We start from the raw sequence: 17,677 nt of genomic DNA on the forward strand, positions 1-17,677 counted from the left end.
GCCACGCCGCAGAGGATATAAGCCGGGTCCCCCAGAGGGACTGGCTGCTGTTGTTCATCTTGAAGAAATCTTCGTCTACATTCTACGTTCTACAGAGTCTCCAACACGTGGACCTGGACCCAAGCTGTGGTCCGGTCCATTGTAGCTAGTTACGTTGTAATTAGCGTAGTTAGCCTGGTGGTCACCACCATCGGTTGTTATTCTGTTAAGGGGCAGTTACCCCGTGTGTTAGTGTTAATAAATGTGTTGCCTCCAAAGAGTACGTCTGCTACTCAGTTGAACTCACTACATATGCATTATCTTTGAAACTGATTGGCCTACACCAGAGAAAGCCTTCTTTATGGCCTTTTCTCACCAGTGTTAGACCAGAGAACGCCCAAAGGCGAAAAGTACAAAGACAATGCAAGTATCAGAACACTTATAGCTCGAGTCCAGCAGTTTCATCTATGGGACATTTTTTTTAGATACTGACAACATATAAAGCAGTTAGCTAAGTGTGTTGTGAAAGATGATGTGAGCAAATGAAGGGTGTGTGAAAAGGTCTTCTGTCTTAATAATCTGCTCAACATACGGTATGGAAGAATATAGGTGTATTTACCACTCACTGAACCACAGCAAATATCCCATCTGTATAATTAGGCATATAACAATTATAACCACACTGCATTTCAAAACGGGGAAAACATTTTACATATAATACATACAAATTAAGAGACTATCAATGTTTGCTAATGGAGAGCTGACTATTCGACTGTTAAAAACACTCCCCAGTGCTTTCAGGGCACCACACTGTCAAGTGCAGTCACCAACTTTAAGCCAGTCAATATTTCATTCCAAAATATGATCCTACTTTGCGCATGTTTGTTACATAGCAGTGCTAATGATAAAGGTGGAAGTTTTCTTATTTTATGTTCTTAAATAATTGTTGAACTAACTTAAATTACTAAATTCCTTCTGGACGCTACTAAGTATAGGGAAATTGGTTACTAAAGTGGCTGAGTAGATCAGGGAGAGAAAGCACATTTCTAAACTCCATAATTCAAATTTAGCCATTTTTGAGAGTCAAGTGCAGAGTTGGTGGTCTCAGCTTCATTGGTCATGAATATATCTTACACGCTTTTTTTACTTACTATTCACTCCCCAGCTGTGAGGAATCATTTAACAGTGACAAAAAAATTAGTCAATTAATCTATGACTCATCTGCACAGTAAGGAGCATCAGTTAGTGATTCGTGAAAGTGTTGCCACTTCAGTGCCATTCTCGTTGCACTCTGTGGCCCTGCTTCTTTAGGGTGTTCAAGACATGGAAATTATTTGTTTTGTGCTCAAATCGGTTGATTGTAATAAGACAAAACCCTGGTGTACACATATTTGGTAAAATAAGCAAAAAATAAACATGCTTAGTGCAAAGCAACAGGTTTCATCCATTGTACGTGTTCCATGAGTAGGATATATTTTTTTTATCAAATGAATTCCGTTAGGTGGCTGCTTATTTAAAAAAAAAGCGTTTTTGTACTTTGTTTTTCACTCATGAACGTGTTTATATAAGCAGCACATGCAGTGCATAAGTCATAACATTAAACAAAACACTGGAATGTATTGCTAAAAGGTAGTAAAGCAAACATAATAAGAATGTGCATTGCCTGTAAACACAAATATTATACAATGCGCACATATACTCGAAATATCACAGATTATGTTTCTGAAATGTACACGAGGCTTTCAGATATTACAATTTTCACTCACTTTAGTTTGTAATGTCCCCGTTCTTCCAAAATATTGCTTTCAATATAAAGCCGTTTGGCACTAAGACAGATACAGACACACGGTGCATTCAGTTACTGAATGTTTGTAAAGCATTTAGGAATTTTAAGTGTTTGGTATTGGCTCTGGTGTCGTATATATTCTCTTATTTAGCGAATGCAAAGTACTGAAGCCAAGTGGTTGTTTCTGGACCTGTTGTGTTGAGGGTGAGTATGCCTCCACAAAGTTTGTGGATTGGGCAGACTTCTAGGATGTGGTGCATAGTTTGCTCTTATGCCCCATCCGTGAAGGGTGGTGAGGCATGGGCCGTGACCGGTACTAAACCTGTTGAGGGTAGACCCCACTCCTTCCTGAGGAGCTTGAAACCATGGGACTGTTGTGTGGGGGTAGTAATGAGGTACTTATTGTTATTCGCATTGGTCATTGACGTCACGTGTGGCGAGCATTATTGTTCCTTCATTTCGTCCAACAAGGGTATGACAAATTGGTTTCTGGAGCACTCCACTTGCCCAATGACATTCCATTTGCAGAACGATTAAATGTGGAAATAAATCGGAAGCACAATTTGTAATGATTATTGCTTTTTTGCATAGTTGACATATTTTAAATGTGTTATAGTCTGATGGAGCCCCCTTCCAAACAGTCGATGCATGGACAGGTAATTGCAGCATTGCAGCTTTACCTTTAAGAGGTTATTAAACGTTGGTGAAGTCTGTTCCCGTATGGATAGAGTGTTAAGCAGCAGTCGCATTGAGACCAATTAATAAAATATAATTCGAAACTGTTTTCTATCAATAAGATGTTTGAGTAGAGGAATAGGTTTTTACCCTTTTATCTGGCACAAAAACTGACACCTTCATACAAGGGATCATGTTTGCAATAACCACAACACAAGTAGTCAAAATGCAAACAAAAAAGATAAAAGGGTAAAAACCTATTACTATATCATGTTACTGGCAAAGGAGGTCTCATAATGTAAGTGCATACCCCGAGCTCTCAATACTCTGATGGTGCGCTGTTTTTGAGTTGTACGCCTTTTGGCGTATTCTGGTCCAACACCAGTGGAGACTGGGCTCTAAGAAAAGCCGTCTCGGGTGTGGACCAATCAAATTCAAGGACAGTGCACATTATCAGAGTTGTCTTTTTTGTCTGCATTTTGACTAGTGTTGTGGTTATTGCAAACATGATGCCTTGTATAAAGGTGTCAGTTTTGTGCCAGATAAAAGGGTAAAAACCTATTACTATATCATGTTGCTGGCAAAGGAGGTCTCATAATGTAAGATGTTTGAGATTCATAGTAAGCAACATTACACGTTCATCTGTGTTTTACATTTATTATAACGCGTTATTTAATGCTGTTTGCTTTTGCATTTTCTAAATTATTCGTTAAGACAATATAAATTCTGCTTCTGCCTCCTTGTTTGCATTAAAAACAGTTCAAGCATTGTCAGTTGCTGTAATTAAACATAAAAAGCCGCTATATTCACAGCATGTTGCGAATACCTGTAACAGTCTGACAACAACCGTTGGAATGTAGGTGTGCGACGGTAAAAATAAATGTTGCGCAATTAAAACAACGCAGCTCGATCAAAAGGCAATCCAGGGGGTGCGATAAGCGGGATGCACGAGCACCAGAAGAGCGAAATTACGCGCCGCTGAATGAAATATAAAAGCCCCAACAGTTGCAACCAACCGTACAATTCTGGGGTAAACTGTCTTTTCTAATTCGCCTTGTGCCTGGCATACAGTCCCTCGGGGCTTGCAGGAATCAACCACTCGTGGAAAAAAGAAAACCTACTGCCAGGGATTTTTTTTCCCGACTCAATTTCGAAGTTTGGTTTTGTCCAGCTTTTTGTGGCTTGATTCAACTGGTCAATTTGACTCATTTTCATCATCCATTGTTGGAAATAATATGTTCAATCCCTCCTATATACGGTAAGCAATTTCATTTTATCTGCATTCGCTGTACTGTACTTGCAATAAATGTATGACAGATGTCTTAGGAAAAAAAATTAATTTGACGTTACTCATGCACTTCCTTGTAGGGAGTGAATACTTAATGTTGATAACGACTGCAGTATTCTCAATAACGTGCAAATGCGAAACACTCTAAAAAATTTAACACGTAGGCTTTCGCGACCAATATTATTCATACTAAGGGTATTTGGGTTAGATCGCGTTATTTATAAATGTGTCATAACCCTCCACCACCCGACACGGCCAATCAGCAAAAAAGTGTCACATTGACAAAAGACAAATAGTTCACTACTTTAGCCCACCGGTGTGTTGAAAAGTGAATCCACAACATTTACAGTTTGAGTACGACGTTTCGCTGGTAATCACATCCAGCATCATCGGGCAATTCGCCAGAATGGTAAAGCCCTCACTTGCTTCCGGTCTTAAATAGAGCAGCAGGGTGACGTCATCATTTAACTCATTCAGGTGCAGTGATTTGAGGCAGAGGGGGGGTATTGTAATTACATAATCGATTGGTAATCAGTCAATGGTTATGATTAGTAATGAGTTGTAGATTAGTAATTAGTTGTAATGTGTGTTATTGTGATTATATGCTACGTTAGTAATCCGTTAATTAGTATGTGTTTCCCCTATAAGGAATTGTAATATGTATTATTTAATAATACGCTTCCAAGCCCCAATAAGCCTGTAGCTGTCAGAGCGATTAAAGTTATTTCTATTTCTCTCAATTTCAATGGATTCTCTAATTAGTCTTTGCCAGTTATAATTAGTTTTACACAACACTTCCCCGTTATCAAAATCAATTGAGTGTCCTTGTTGACAAGCATGTTCTGCCACTGCCGACAGTTGTGTTTGAGATAATTTAATATTTCTTTGGTGTTCGTTTAGTCATATGCTGATGTAACGTCCCGTCTGTCCAATATAGCATCTGCCACATAAACAAACGGTCGTCATCATCCACCTGATGATGACCGTTTGTGTTATGGTCGAAACGTCGTGATAATTTTTATAGTTTTATATATTTTATTATTTTATTGTTTCCCTTCAACGTGACTTTACCGAAAGAGCTAAGAATATGAATTACTGCAGTCACGAAAGCTTTAAACTCAAAATTTAATTAATCCGATATACACCTTCTGTTGATAATTTAGGTAATTCGTCTTTAGTGCAAGATACTAGTTTTTTATTTTGTGTACCATACCAAATCTTACTGTAATGTTTTGCTTTTGCAAAACATGGGCTAATTTGTCAATAACAATTATAATTGTTTTAACAATCTGATCGCTTTCAGCAGTATTGCTTTGTGATCGTGATTTGGCAATTAGTGCTCTGTTAATTTGAGCTTTATAGAAGCCATTCTGTCGTAGTGCTTCTTTAACGTGTTTGATCTCTCTGACTAGACTTTCACCATCTGACACTGTTTTAGCCCGATGTATGAGCGTCTTGATAAGAGAGGATTTCTGAGCTGGATGATGATGCGAATCTGCATTCAGATAGGCATCAGTGTGTGTTTGCTTTCTGTAAACGCTGTGTTATTTTACCGTTTAGGCCATGTCCAAGCAAAATATCTAGGAACGGGAGTGTGTTATTCACCTTCATTTCCATGGTAAACTGGATGGCCGAGTTTTGGGCATTGAGATGATTTAGAAAATCATTAAGTGCATCTTTACCATGGCCAGACAACCAAAGTGTCATCCACATATCTAAACCAAAAAGATGGTTTTAATGTGCTCGAAGCAAGTGCTCTTATTTCAAAGTTTTCCATGTACATATTTGCTATAGCAGGAGATAAAGGAGAGCCCATTGTTGCTCCTTCCTTTTGTTTAAAGAAATCCCCTCTCCATAAGAAGTAAGTGTTATAAAGCAATGGTCAGCAAGTTTCGTAATATCTTTTGGCAAACCTGTATTCTTTACGAGTGTATCAAGCAATTTAAGCGATTTGTTCACTGGAACCTTAGTGAATAGAGAAATCACATCAAAACCTACCTGAATATCATTAGGATTAGGTTTAATATCTTTAATCACATTCACAAGATGTTCTGAATTTCTTATGAATGAAGATGTCCTACCGATGTAGGGCTGTATTTGTTTAGTTATATATTTTGCAAATATATATGTGGCAGAGCCAATTGTACTGACTATGGGTCGTAATCGGATGCCGATTTTATGAATCATTGGTAGCCCATACAGTCTAGGTGGTTTTGAGGTCCTTGGCGTAATTTGGTATTGCTCATTCTTAGGGATTAATGAATTTGCAATTATTGCAGTAGTCTTACGTTCTAAAGTATTAGTTGGATCTCGTTTAATTTTAATGTAGGTACTTTCCTCTAGTAAATTTCTAATTTTATTATCATAAGCGGCTCGTGACATCACTATATTAGTGCAGCCTTTTACAGCTGCCAGGATTTGGATATCTTTATTTACACGGAGCTCTCTTAAGGCTTTTGCTTCGTTAGAGCTAATATTTACTTTTGGAACTTTGCTATTCTCAATTATTTTGGCAACCTCGTGCCTAGTCATCTCTGCCTCATTATGTGGAAGGAGTCTTACTGCTGATTCTACCTCAGCAATTATCTAATCCACTGGAATTGTGCGTGGGGTAACGGCAAAGTTAAGGCCTTTAGAAAGGACAGAGATCATGTCACTGGTTAAAACAGTGTTAGTCAAGTTCATTACGGCTTTATTTTTAAATTGTTAGTTTTTAGTAGGGATTTGTTTATTATGAAGTCTAGAAAATGTATTCACTAAGGTTTCAGTGAACGAATCACTTAAATTACTTAATATACTAGTAAAGAATACAGGTTTACCAAAAGATATTCCGAAATTTGCTGACCATTGTTTTATAATACTTACTTGTTATGGAGAGGGGATTTCTTTAAACAAAAGGAAGGAGCAGCAATGGGCTCTCCTTCATCTCCTGCTATAGCAAATCTGTACATGAAAAACTTTGAAATAAGAGCACTTGCTTCGAGCACATTAAAACCATCTTTTTGGTTTAGATATATGGATGACACTTTGGTTGTCTGGCCACATGGAAAAGATACACTTAATGATTTTCTAAATCATCTCAATGCACAAAACCCGGCCATCCAGTTCACCATGGAAATAGAGATGAATAACACACTCCCGTTCCTAGATATTTTGCTTGGACATTATTTCAGTATTTATTTATTATTTATTTTGGTATAGCCCTGTGAGCCATTCGGCTCTTGAATCGGGTGCAACCACAAGAAACAAAAAAACACGAACAAGAAAAACTTCATGGCCTAAACAGTCAAATAACACAGCGTTTACAGAAAGCAAACGCACACTGATGCCTATCTGAATGCAGATTCGCATCATCATCATCCAGCTCAGAAATCCTCTCTTATCAAGACGCTCATACATCGGGCTAAAGCAGTGTCAGATGGTGAGAGATCAAACACGTTAAAGAAGCATTACGACAGAATGGCTACAATAATACTCAAATTAACAGAGCACTGAATGCCGAATCACAATCGCAAAGCAACACTGCTGAAAGCGATCAGATTGTTAAAACAATTAAAATTGTAACTGGCAAATTAGCCCGTGTTTTGCAAAAGCAAAACATTACAGTAAGATTTGGTACAGTACACAAAATAAAAAAACTAGTATCTTGCACTAAAGACGAATTACCTAAATTATCAACAGAAGGTGTTTATCGGATGAATTGTTTATGTGGCAGATGCTATATTGGACAGACGGGACGTTACATCAGCATAAGACTAAAAGAACACCAAAGAAATATTAAATTATCTCAAACACAACTGTCGGCAGTGGCAGAACATGCTTGTCAACAAGGACACTCAATTGATTTTGATAACGGGGAAGTGTTGTGTAAAACTAATTATAACTGGCAAAGACTAATTAGAGAATCCATTGAAATTGAGAGAAATAGAAATAACTTTAATTGCTCTGACAGCTACAGGCTTAGTGCGGCTTGGAAGCGTATTATTAAATAATACATATTACAATTCCTCATAGAGGAAACACATACTAATTAACGGATTACTAACGTAGCATATACTCACAATAACACACACTACAACTAATTACTAATCATAACCATTGACTGATTACCAATCAATTATATAATTACAATACCCCCCCCCCCCGCCTCAAATCACTGCACCTGAATGAGTTAAATGATGACGTCACCCTGCTGCTCTATTTAAGACCGGGAGCAAGTGAGGGCTTTACCATTCTGGCGAATTGCTCGATGAAGCTGGAGGTGATTACCAGCTAAACTCGTTCTCATCCTTCCTGACGTGCCACAACTGTACGCGTCGACGTCCCATGGGTTTCCCAGCCACCCTGAGGTTTGCGAGGGCCCCAGGCCGGACGGCCCGGGGTGGCCTTGCTGCCGAAGGGTGAGGGCACCACCCGAGCTGCAGGGGAGGTGATATCAACCGGAACGAGCGAATGGAAGCTGCAAGGAAGGAGACGGGGATGTGGCGTGCGCCGAGGACCAATGAGGACGCCCGCGGGGCTGAGAGAGACCGGAGGGACAGCGCGGACCCGCCTGGGGTGGGGGAGGTGACGGGGGATGTGTAGCGAGGGAAGGGTGTGGGGATGGTGGATGGACTGGAGTGGGCGGGGGGGGGGGGGGGGGACTGGAGAGGACAAGGGGAGGCGCCAGGAGGCTGGGGAATGAGCGACCCTGAACAGAGCACAGGGGACGAAGCAGGAGGGAGGCCAGCAAGCCAGGGGCCGCGGGAGGAACAGAGGAGGAAGATGACAGCGGACGCTGGTCCGGTGGGGGCGGGGGGGAGGGCCTTTGACGTGAGCTTTACTTCGAGCCTCCTGCTGCAGAACTTCCTCACTCGCTTCGAGGAGAGGGTGGGGGAGAAGCCTCTGGCATCCATGAGGACGCAGCTGCTGTCGGATCTAGAAACAAAGGTTATGACTGTCTTCTTGCATTATGAGGCACTGCATGACCAGGACGTGGAGGTATGGTTGAGACAGCATTGCGTGCTATCATCCAACTGCAAGAGGGTGCAAGACTCTGTGGGGATATGGACCGGGGCCAGGCAATGGAGGGTGCGCCTGAAGACGGAGGGGGGGGGGGGCTCTGAAACATATCCCGAGCGCCTTAAATATCGGGGGGAACAGGGGGTATGTGGTATACGCGGGCCAGCCTAAGCTGTGTAGGAGGTGTGGGGGAAGGGGGCACCTGGCGGCAGCATGTGAGGCAAGAATCTGCTACAGGTGTAAGGCGCTGGACCACACGGTGGAGGAGTGCAGAGAGCCGGTCCAACAGGGTGTGGGTGTACCAGGGTGGATGGGAAGGGGAGGTGGTGGAGGAGGCAACCGGACGGGGATCGGACCGAGAACTTGCGGGGGAGGAGGAAGGAGAGGCGGCAGAACCACCCCCCCTCAGGGTGGGGGGTGAGAAAGCAAGACCTGCGAGGGGGAAGCAACAACATCACCGGACCGGGAGTAGGGGGAGCAGGGGGAGGAGGGGAGGGAAGATGAGGGAGACGCCCCAGGAATCCCTGTGGTGGACTGGGCGGAGGCAGTGGGCGAGGGAGAGGGCAAGAGGAAGCGACGGGCAGAGGAAGGAGCTTAAGGGGTGTGGGAGGAAACAACGGGGAGGAAGAGGAAACTGAATAGGGCCCCAAAGGGAGTCGGTCCCCAGCACGACACAGAACCTTCAGACTCCTCACTGGACACGGAGGTGTCTGGGTGGAGGAGGACAGAAGAAGGGGGGCGGTGGAACGGGGGGAAGCCCCGGAGGTTGGGAGGTATGAAGAAAGTGCAGGAGAAGGTGGACAAGGACAGTTACAGAGAGCGTGCAACGGAGTCGGAGTCGGACTAAAGTGCACTCCGACATGGACCTCTTGGTGGCGTCCATAAACGTGAGAGGAATGAAGGGGAAGGGAAGGAGGGGAGCAATTATGCAGCTGTTAAAGGCCACCAGAAGGGACGTGACCTTCCTTCAGGAGTGCCACCTACCATACACCCTGGGCTCGGAAGAACTGCTTGAAGACTGGGACGGTCACTACTTATGGTCCGGTAGTAACGGGAATCGGTGCACTGGGGTAGTTACCCTCTTGGGCAAGAGGGGAATGTGGGTGGAGGGAACTCAAGAGATGATCCCGGGCCGACTCCTTTGTGTGGACGTGTCCTACCGGGGCGTGGAGCTGAGGCTGGTGAATGTGTACGCCCCTGTACGATGCGCGGAAAGGGTTGACTTGTGGGAGAGCCTGGCGACCCTGCTGGTTACTAGGCGACAAGTCATTGTAGGGGGAGACTTCAACTGCCCACTATACTTGACGGACCTGGTGTCGGCAAAGGGGAGGAGGAAACTGGACTCTTCCTCCAGGAAGCTGAGAGAACTGATGGAGGACCTCGGCATGATAGATGCTTTTAGGAGGGTGCATGATGCAAGACCTGGATACACATGGTCGGACAAAAGCGGGGGAGCGCAGTCGCGGAGAGATTTTGTCTTTACCTCTGCCAAAGTAGAAGTGGAAAGTGTGGGGGTGGAGCCCTTCTCCTTCTCGGACCACAAAATGGTCATTGCAAGGCTCGCGATCCCAGGGGGGGGCGAGGAGAGGAAAAGGGATTTGGAAACTGAACGTGAGCCTATTGGAGGACGAAAAAGTGGTGGGGGACTTTGTGCAAAAATAGAACGACTGGAGGACCTTACGGGACTGTTTTTCCACGAGGGTGGAATGGTGGGGCCTGGTGAAGGGCAGGGTGAAAACGCTATTCGAGTACCATAGTAGGAGGAGGAGTGTGAACAGGGAGTTGAGGCAGTGGAACGCCAGGTTGGAGAGGGTGTACAGATTGCTTGAACTAGGTTTCCCAATGGGGTAAAGAATAGAGAAATTGAAGGGGAGGATAGCCTCAGTGTTAGAAAGGAGGGCTAGACAGCTAGTGTACAGGGCGAGGGTTAGGGCAACGGAGGAGGGGAGAAATGCACGAGATTCTTCTTCAAAGCAGGTAGGGAGGGGGATAACGTAATCAAGGAGTTGGAAAGCCCTACCAGGGGCAGGCAGACGACGACGGCAGGGATGACGAGTATAGCGGAGGACTGCTACAGGGAGCTGTATGGGAGAAAAGGGACAGATGGCGGAAAGCGGGAGGCGCTGTTGGGGGCACTGGGGAGGAGGATTGGGAACCAAGAGGCGCTGGGGGAGAAGATTCGGCCGGGAGAGGTGGAGGAGGCGGTGAAGGGGCTTAATAGGAATAGAACCCCGGGCCCGGATGGTATCCCAGCGGAGTTCTACGTCAAGTTCTGGGAGCACCTGAAGGAGGACATGTTGCAAATCTGTAGGGAGACTTTAGAGGAGGGCCGGGTGCCGGACGATATGCGGGAGGGGTTAGTTACGCTGATTTATAAAGGGAAGGGGGATCGCAGGGACTTGGGGAGCTGGCGCCCAATTACACTCCTTAACACGGACTATAAGATTTTAGCGAGGATAGTTGCGACGCGATTAGGGAAGGTGGTGGGGGGGGGGGGGGGGGGTGGATCCAGATCAGACGTGCGCAGTCCCGGGGAGGAGGATCGCGGACTCCCTGGTGGTGCTGAGGGAGGCTATAGAAGGGGAAAGAGAGAGGGGGTGTCCACTGGGGATTTTGAGTTTGGACCTAGACAAAGCCTTTGATCGCCTGTCGCATGAGTATATGCTGGCGGTGATGGAGGGAATGGGAGTGAATGGGCCCCTGGTGGAGTGGGTGGCACGGCTCTACGGTGGGCTCAGGGCTAGGCTTTTGATAAACGGGGAACGCTCGGGGGCGATCCCAGTAGAGTCCGGGGTGAGGCAGGGGTGCCCAATGTCCCCGGTCTTGTTCATCATGAGCATGGAACCTCTTGCCGCAGACAATAAGGGATAACCAAAGGATAAGTGGAGTGACAATCCCGGGCAACAACGAGCAAGGGAAAGTGACATTGTATATGGGCGACGTGGCCGTGCTGTGCTGGGACGTCGCGTCAGTGTGGCGAGCTATGGAGGAGACAGGGCGGTTCTGCGCGGCCTCCGGCTTGAAGATCAACGCGAGGAAGAGCGAGCTGATGGCCTTTGGGGGCTCGAGGTTGTTCGAGGGTCGGCCACCGGAGTTGAGGCTGCAGACGGAAGAGATCACGGTGCTGGGGGTGACCTTCTGTAGGGATAGATCGGCGGAGCATAACTGTGAGAAAAGGATCAGGAAGGCGAAGGGACGTTTGGGTAAGTGGGCAGGGAGACGGCTCACGATGGCTGGGAGGATCATGGTGGTGAAGGTGGAGATTCTGCCAACGTTAAACCACCTGGCGCACGTATTCCCACCTGGTAGGAGGGAGGTCAGGTCCTTGACATCGACGCTGTTCGGATTTATCTGGGGGGGGGGGGGGGGGTGGGGGATGGAGAGGGTAAGGAGAGTGATACTGTGCAAATGGGTTGTGAACGGGGGGAGGGGCGCCCCAAATGTGGCGTACACCCTGATCTCGATCTTTATGTGTAATGCCATGAGACTGTTCTCCTCTGCAGAACCGCGAGGCAAGGTGGCATGCTACATGAGGTACCGCCTGACGTGGCGCCTGCGGGGCCTCGGGATGACCCAAGCGGAGAGGAGCACACCCTTGGACTGGCCGCGGGGCTGGTTGAGTGAAGTGGTGGGGGACTATATAGAGCAGCACGGTCTGAACCGGTGGGGGGGGCCAGTGGAACCCCAGAGAGGTGCGGGCCGAGGCGGAGGAAGGGGAGACCTGTGAGGAGGTGCCAGGTGCGAGGAAGGCGGTACACCGGCAAATGTGGAGGAACATGTCGTCGACCGCACTCACAAAAGAGCAGAGGGACCTATCCTGGCTGGCGGTCCGGGACAAACTGGGGACGAGGGCCTTCATGTACGCCCGCCAAATGGCACGCACCCCCAAGTGCCCGAGGGGCTGCAACGTGGACGAGAGCGCTGTACATGTGATGGTGGCATGCCCCTTTGCACAGGAGGTGTGGAGGCGGAGCGAACCACTGTTGGCCCGGTTTGCCCCGACGGAGGTGACAACGTGGGACATTATGTGGGGGGAATTGCGGGGACTGGGAGGGGAGGAGAGGGACCGGGCGTGGGCCATAATAGGCGCAACAAAGGAGGCCTAATGGAAGGCGCGCAAGAAGGAACTGGATGGGTCCCAGGTGTCCCCTTTGGAAACGTGCCACGTGGCGAGGAGGTTGTTTGGAGAGGGTGGTGGAGGTGGATCGGGTGAGGCTGGGACACGAAGCCGCGCGGGAAAAGTGGAAGTGGCCGCTGCCCAGGGTGGGATAGGGTGGGGCCAGGTGCCAGGAGGAGAGGGTGGTGGGAAGTACACGAAGTATACCGGCGCCGGCCGCCTGAGGGGCGGGGCGCGGAGCGCCTGGAGTTTCAGGTCGGGGGGACGGGGGGGAGCGGCGTGGGAACGGACGGTGCCTGGGATGGGGGGGGGGGCTTTACGGGCGCCCGGGGGCGAGGTCGCGCGTGGCTGGAGGGGAGGTGGCCCTCCATGCACAGATGCGCCCCAGTGCTGTGTTGGGCGGGGGTGATTCCGGTCTCGCGGATGTGTCGGTGGCCGGGTGGGGCCTTCGTGGCGCGCGGGAGGGGGCGGCTCCTCGTTCTTTGTTTGTGTTCTTCGCTGAGAAACTGAATAAAATTTTAAAAATCGTAATTACCAGCGAAACGGCGTACTCAAACTGTAAATGTTGTGGATTCACTCTTCAACACACCGATGGGCTAAAGTAGTGAACTATTTGTCTTTTGTCAACGTGACACTTTTTTGCTGATTGGCCGTGTCGGGTGGTGGAGGGTTACGACACATTTATAAATAACGCGATCTAACCCAAAAACCTTTATTATGAACTCTAAGGAATTGGCCAAATATATAAAAAGACCCGTCCCTACAGAACTAGTAAAGAATGATTGGGGTGTTATACGATACAAGGACAGTTTTAATAGTATTTTTTAATTTTCTTCCCACTAGCGTGCAGAAATATATTGCAATTAACTGCACAAAAAACATACGGTGCATTATATACTGCATCCATATTGGACATCTCATATTTTGCACTTTCATTTTGCTTCCTCGGCATTAAAGGCACACTGCTTGGCTAATGGGCATGTAACCCTCTCCTGTATAATGCACATGAGTGAGCCTGAATTGCGTGCACCATAAAAAAGGGGTTAATGCTGTCCATGCTGTTCGGCATATCCTGATGCTGGCTCGGTGAAACAAACATCGCCTCTCCTCCTTTGCCTGATCCCTCCCTCCAGCTCCCTTATCCTGCACGCATACACTCACGCTCTCCTCCTTTCCCCCCCCGCCCTGCATGGAGTGGCTCTGACGGGCGACACAGGCGTTCAGCTCCCACTCCTAAACCGTCCTCTGCCGTTCACAGCGTGTAAGCTCGCCCACCCACCCGGTCATACAAAGATCACAGCGCACGGCGGTACGCGCGCTCTCACGCGGCTTGAGCGTAGCGCCGCCGCCACAAAACCCCTGCTCCGACGAGAGCCTGGCGGCGGCTGTGCGGTGGTGGGCGAGCCAAGATGAGGGAGATGACAACATAAATCCCGCTCGCCTGGGCTGTTTGGTGAGTCTGCGCTTGGTTGTTATTATTATTGTCGCACACTTCTTTCCGTGGGAAGAAGAAGAAGAAGAAAAACAACTTTCAGCTCCGTTCATCGTCGAAGCGGAGAAGCGAACCGATGTCAATGCTGAATTTTGTTACCTCCTTATTTTTTGTTAATGCCATTGGAAATATCGAACCGGTTGTTGCTCGTAGATTGCATCTGATTGGGAACATTTCATTTCAGAGTTTCTTTTGATGTAACATTTTAAAAGATGTACGTGGTTTCTTTTTTTCATGCGTATAGATTTAGAATATTGGGGTTTGTTACCCCTCTTATTCAAGCATATGTTTTAGTGCTGATTTACATATCTTTAAACATAAAATAAACATTCTGTATATACAAATGTAAAGAGTGTTTGATATTAATGAGGTAATACACCGGTGAATTCTGTCTATCCTCTGGAATTATGCTACCCTTTGTGGTATATGATAAGTATTTTGTAAAATCAACATAGCATTTCTTATCGAAATAAAAACGCACGTACAGTGTTATTTAAAATATTCCTCATACTTTCTAAAGAAACACATTACTAATCAGACATATGTTCCTGCATTTTAACACATGTGCAGCCGTAGAATGATTGATTTAAAGCTGCACTATTATATACACAGAACATTGTATTTGATTTGTACAATACTGTGCTTAACGTACGAAAACGTGATTATCATGTGATATGCGAGTCTAATGCTGAACCGTTATCGACGAATAAATACTTCCCGTTTATTGACGCTACGTTAGGACTGCACTGACAAGCCGAGCGTTATGTTGTATACAAATTCCTGTGTGAATTGAAGGTTAACAGTGACTCATTTTCAATGGGCATTCATTCTTATGCCCTTATATACCTCAAGCTGAGATGAAGATGACGAGCCTTCCCCCAGGGTGTTCTCAAAAAAGCAGCATCTATTTATTCAGCTCTTGAAATATGCATGCCATTTAACATGAATCGTGTGTAGAACACACATAGCGTGCATGCGCGACCATGTTCGTAGTGGCTACACATTCGGCAGCACACATTATATCACTTTCGTTTATGTCACCCCGAAGTTATTTGTCACAAGAATTACGTCTAGGCACGAAACTATAGCATATTAGGAATATCCCATTCCTTCCATCCAACCTCAATTCATGAAAACAATATTAATGAGAATATGAACGTATTTAATTGTGACAATTGGCCTTATGAGAAAAACCATATATCGTGCTTGTCTCTGCTTCCACAATAATGGCATTGGATATTTTGCTTCTGTTGTCTGTGTAACCACATCGGTTATCTCCAGCTGAGCTGCACCGATTATCGTAGCCCTCCATGAGTCTAGACACGTTTGGGAATGTCCCACACGTGTATGTATGTATATATGCTTGGAATATCATAATTTTGCAATGTTCATTTATCAGAAATTATGCAAATTGCATCTTGTACTACCACTGGGATCATGTAAGACTAGATAGCAATCTCAGTGCCGATTAATGATTTTACTTTAGACTTTAAGATCCATATTTCATAATCCGACCATGTATTGTGCCAATGCCAGGTTGCGATTATTTTAGGAAGTCACTGGGCACAATGAGTTATTCATAGTTTTTTTGTTTGCATTTCCTCACAGGATTATGCATATTTTTAAATGTAATTTGACAGTAATTCCTAACTCGAGTCACACACTCTCATGAAATGCAGTCGGTTGTAATGAACATTTTGGGCAAGTTTCATATTGTGATGTAGAATAAATGAAAATGTGGCATTCACTGATTAGCTTAAGCTTACTTTGGACAGTAATTGGGTCAATTGATGGATGTCTTGGAGTTCTGCCTATGTTTGGGGAAGATGGTGGGGGATTATATTTGCAGCTAAATTCTTATTTGGTTTCTTGAAAGCTGTAACCATGTTGACACTCGGGACAGCTCAAGTGAATTCAGAAACACGTTGTGATTGTTAAATGTCCATGAATTGTTCAACTGCTAATTCTTAGTTGTTTATCCAAGCTACAGTTTGGTGTAACTATTTATTTAAAGCTGGTTCAATCGTTTGCCAGAATATATCAGTTTATTTTTAAAACGTGAAATGATATTCATACCTCAGCACGAATTTCGCCTGCAGCTATTACCTTGTGAAATGTGTGGGAGTGTGCTGTATTGCATCAATTAGCTCGTGTTGGGATATATATACACATGTGGGGTAAGGTTTGAGAGAATGTGCATGTTTGAAAGTGATAACTATATTGACACTCAAGGTATGACAATCGATTTAGAAACACATTTTTGTTAAACTCCAGGAATTGTTTGATCTCTTTTTAGTTGCTTTTATTTTCCTCGAGCAAAAGTTCAGTGTTTATTTATTTACTTAATTATAATAAGTTGATGTATTTTTTTTAATCAATGTTAGAAAAAGGTCAAAACATTGTTTGGTTTATTTTGAAGACATTTAACAAATAATTCGGGTTAAAATCCCTCCACGCTCGATGAGCATGAAGCAGTATTCATGTCTGCTGGCAGCCACCAGCCAATGGTGATAATTCAGCGCCCCTGCAGTGGGAGCCAGCCTCTAACCATCGCTGAAATCTCACATCTGTTGTAGTGGCAGCAGTGGAATAGAATATGTACTTTGAAGTCGTTGCTTGCCATTATATACAAATGAAGCATTTTCATAATGAGTCACAATATTGCTCGATAACTTAACTTGCACATTTTACTATTTTAAAATAAAAGCGATCCAATGGTTGCATTTTTGCGCATCTATAACCCTATTGTCGTCAAAAAGCTCGAACTTATTTTTACTCGGAAGCTGAACAGTGTGGAACGCGATTAAGCCTTCCGACACAGAGTTGTCTGGGCTTGCCAGATTCTTAACAAGAAAGGCACACAAACGCTTGCTGATAATGCAAAACACCCCTCTGCTGAGTTGCCACAGAAATTATCCAGGCCAAGCTGCTGCATTATTGTAGATTGTACAGATTGATTCCATGTAGTACTGTTGTAGGATGCATACAAAATGTAGGCAAAATATCAGTTTATCATGTCCCCTGAGGTTCATACCACAAATACAGGTCAGATGCGCAAGGTGCCATGTGTACAGGCCAGGTGCGCTGAATTTATTTTGGCCCCGTCCATTAAGTCTGAGGCATATGGTGATGTTATGCCACATCCCGGGTTCCTGCTGGCAGTGCTCACACTGTATGTGCTCACCAACTTAGCCACACAATACGTGTCTGGTGAACATCCACGTTTGTCGATGACGTGCCGTGGATGCGAATGTAAGGATTTTTTTTTTTAAATCTCGCATCCGTCAATGCAGGAGCCACAATTACGTAATCATTCTCAAATACGCACAGTTCATTGAG

The 17,677-nt window shown here is 45.3% G+C and overlaps 1 protein-coding gene across 1 annotated transcript in view; it reads left to right on the forward strand.

The window, feature by feature from the left end:
* Nucleotides 1-13,353: 13,353 nt before the first annotated feature.
* Nucleotides 13,354-17,677, forward strand: part of LOC116941231 (adhesion G protein-coupled receptor A1) — a 223,669-nt gene continuing 219,345 nt past the window's right edge. Inside the window, exon 1 of the mRNA XM_032952053.2 lies at nucleotides 13,354-14,299. The gene's annotated coding sequence lies outside the window, so the exon portion shown is untranslated. The remainder of the gene's footprint in view (nucleotides 14,300-17,677) is intronic.

This window comes from Petromyzon marinus, chromosome 11, assembly GCF_048934315.1.
Source record: "Petromyzon marinus isolate PM22_M1 ecotype Great Lakes invasive population chromosome 11, UKy_Petmar_22M1.pri1.0, whole genome shotgun sequence".
NCBI lineage: Eukaryota > Metazoa > Chordata > Hyperoartia > Petromyzontiformes > Petromyzontidae > Petromyzon > Petromyzon marinus.